The sequence below is a fragment of the Fukomys damarensis genome, unplaced genomic scaffold (genome assembly GCF_012274545.1).
Source record: "Fukomys damarensis isolate Sample0158 unplaced genomic scaffold, DMR_v1.0_HiC HiC_scaffold_30, whole genome shotgun sequence".
Lineage (NCBI taxonomy): Eukaryota > Metazoa > Chordata > Mammalia > Rodentia > Bathyergidae > Fukomys > Fukomys damarensis.
The window spans coordinates 60,567,388-60,570,739 of NW_022900942.1; positions in this window are offsets into that span (position 1 = coordinate 60,567,388).

Consider the following 3,352-nt stretch of genomic DNA (forward strand, 5'->3'; position numbering starts at 1 on the left):
GTCTGTTTTAGCTGGCCAGATGAGGCAGGGCTGCAGATGAAAGAGATTCGCCTAACTCCTAGAATGTTTCCATCATAAAAACTTTAAATTTGAGACGTCTATTGGAGCAGAAAGACTTGCTGTGTCAGCTTCCCTCACTGTGGCAGAATACCTGAGATCATCAACTTAGCAGGGGGAAGGGTGTATTTTGGGCTCAAGGTTTGTCTGTGGTATTCGGCTGATTGCCTCTGGGCCTGGGGCCACATCACAGAACCTCATCACAGAGACGGAAACAGCAGCCAGGGTCCACTTTCCTCCTTAAGACCACGCCCCAAGAAAAAAGCGACTAGAAGGGAAGAAAACGGAAATAAAGCTTTTGCAAATAAGGAGGGAAAGAAGGGTTGAAGGGAGGGCAGGGGGGTGGGAAAAAAGAAGCAAAACATATCACGCAGAGGCCCAAATTCCCTGTGATGAATGCGATCTTAGTGTGTATCTAACAAGTATTTCCCGAAAAGACCACACCCACCAGTGACCCCACTTCCGCCGACCAGGCCACACTTCCGCCCCTTCCTATGGCGCCACAGGCTGACGACCACGCCTTTGACACGGCCTTTGGGGACACTGACTGAACCACTGCACCGGCACAGATGTTAGGCAGGAAAAATCAGAAGAGAACCATGGGCTCGGGCTGGAGGCCCTGGTTCAATGCCAGCACACAACACAAATAAAATCTACAGCGTTTCCTGTGACTCCTCAGAGCCCGGACCCGTCCCCGTGCCCCGACACAGCCGACAGGTGGACTGAGCACCTACTGTGGAGACAGATGATTCCTGACTCGGCCAACCCGGCTCCGCGTCCCGTCCGGCATCCGGGGCCACTGTCCGCCCCCTCACCACTCCAACGTGGGCGCAGCTCATCTCACCCCCATTTCAGGGCTACAGCTGCCGCTCTTAAGGAAGGGAGGGCTGAGCGCACTGCCCCCACCACTACCACAGCCGGCCTTCCAGAAGATTCCCTGGCTTCGGCCCCGCCCCCTCCCATCTCACTTTGAGCCAATCACAGGCCTGTATTTGGACCAATTACAGGCCGGCAGCTGCTATATAGAAGCAGCACTCCCCACGCAATTTAAGGTTTTTCTAGGGGGTCTCCCTCCCAGGCTCGAGCATTCTACTGTGTATCTGAGGCTCTGTTTAAAGGCTCGCTTGGTGGTTCTATAAAACTCTGCACTTTTTGTTCGAGTACTGCGTGCCATGAAAAAGCCTTGTAAATCTGAGTGTGGACAGTGTATCTTCAAAAGATAAGCAATGATCACTATGGGCTATTCGTCCTGAAGTGCTTGAGAGATCAACAGCCAAAGAAGATAGCAACAGAGAACCGGCAGTGGCACCAGCCAGCACGTGGCTCTGTCAGCTGTTGGCAACCAGCATTATCTGGTGTCATCTGGTGACATCAGGACTGGGAGCAGAGCTGCACTTTGCCGGTTTCCAACTGAATTGAGCAAAAGAACCTAAGCTGATTGGCAGCACTATGTGCTTGATAAACAGTTGATGTAGATTTTGAATTCACCAGGGCAGTGGCGGTGGGCAGTTTAAAAATGTGGTGTTAAAGGGCCGGGGATTTAGCTCAGTGGTTCTGCTGTCTCACAAGCACTAGGACCCGAGTTCGATCCCCAGTACCAAAAATAAATAAAAATAAAAATATGGTGTTAAGCTATTTTTAGTAACCTTTTAAAATGTGCTTAGGTGAATTACCGAACTCAAAAGATTTTCATGAAGAGAGGGCCGCCCTTAGCAGCTCTGAATGCTTTGGTAGAGGCGTTCCTGGTGTGGGAGATGTAGACCTGGGAGGATTAAAGCTGGAAAGATTTTTCACTTGATGCTTCCGGCGGCTTTAAACTCACTATGTATCCCATGCTGTCCTCAAATTCGCTGTAATCCTCCTACATCAGCCGCTGGAGTGCTGGCATTACAAGCATGCAGCCACTAATATTCAAAATAAAGGTGGGCCAGGAATTTAGCTCAGTGTTTCCTCCGCCTGCCTCGCAAGCACAAGGTCCTGAGTTTGATCCCTGGTTTATATATATATATTAATATGGAATATTATATATATTAATATTGAATATAAAAATTAAAAGTTAAATGAGTAAAGTTCCCAGAAGAACAATGCCTAGCAGAGTAAATGCTACAGACTTTAGGCAGTACCTTGTTTTAGGTCTTGGGGATACAATTGTGTACTAAAGGAAAAATAGATGGGGACCATTTTGTTTTTTGCAGTCTACTCCTGAAGGGAAGGAGGATAAGGTTAATTAGAAAGTTTGAAGTAGAGGCAGGCAAGCAGAGTGTGTCTCCACCTGCAGCCCTAGTATCATAGGAGGCTGAGGCAGAAGGATCGAAAATTTGAGCTTTACCTGGGCAACCGAGTGAGACCCTATCTCAAAATGGGAGGGGCGGGGTGGGGCCAAAGTTAAGGATGTAGCTCAGTGTGAAAGCCCTGTGTTTAATCTCCAGTGCAAACAAAACCCAAAAATAGACAGTTGATGTAGAAGGTTGCTTGTATTTACAACACGTATTAGTGCACTTCACTTGTTATCAACCCCTTCCGATTCACCTGTTTAAAAACCTTTCAGCAAAATTGAAAAGTGCGGTGTTAAAAACTCCAGGGGCTGGGGATGAAGCTCAGTAGTGCCACCTCCTGCCTCTAAAGCACAAGGTCCTGAGTTCGATCCCCGCTACAAAAAACAAAACAAACTTTCCAAACTTCCGGCTCTCATTAAGCAAGCAGAAAGGCTGCAGGTCTGCCCTTCTCACTAGATAGCTGTGCCCTTCACTGTGGAGGAGGATCTCCACAATGTTTAGTCCACCCGATCGTGGGCGGTGAGATGGGGTCCAAGCAGCCTAGCTTAGAATGGTGAGGTGAACCCTGAAACTATGCAACTAGAGTGACCCTTCTGCACCCCGGCAGTGAATGAGGGATTTGGTCGTGCTCTCTTGGTTGTTTGGAGGCTGAGTCTCGCTATGTTGCCCAGACTGGCTTTGGTTTTAGGATCCTTACTGCCTCAGCCTCCCAGTGCTGGGAATGCAGGCATGCACCCTGCCCAGGGTTCCAAAAACATTTCTTTTTATACTATTTATGTACCGACTCCAAAGGCTATATTTTCTGTTTTATTTACTACTTGTACAGTGGTGAGGATTGAACCCATGACCTTCGCTACATCTCCGGCCCTTCTCATTTTTATTTCGAGGCAGGGTCTGGCTAAACTTCCCGGGCTGGGCTCCAACTCGCGATCCTCCCGCCTCAGCCTCTGGAGTGCTAGGATTTACAGGCGTACGCCCTCATTCGAGCTTCAACCGGCCTTAAGGTCGGAGTCGGGCTA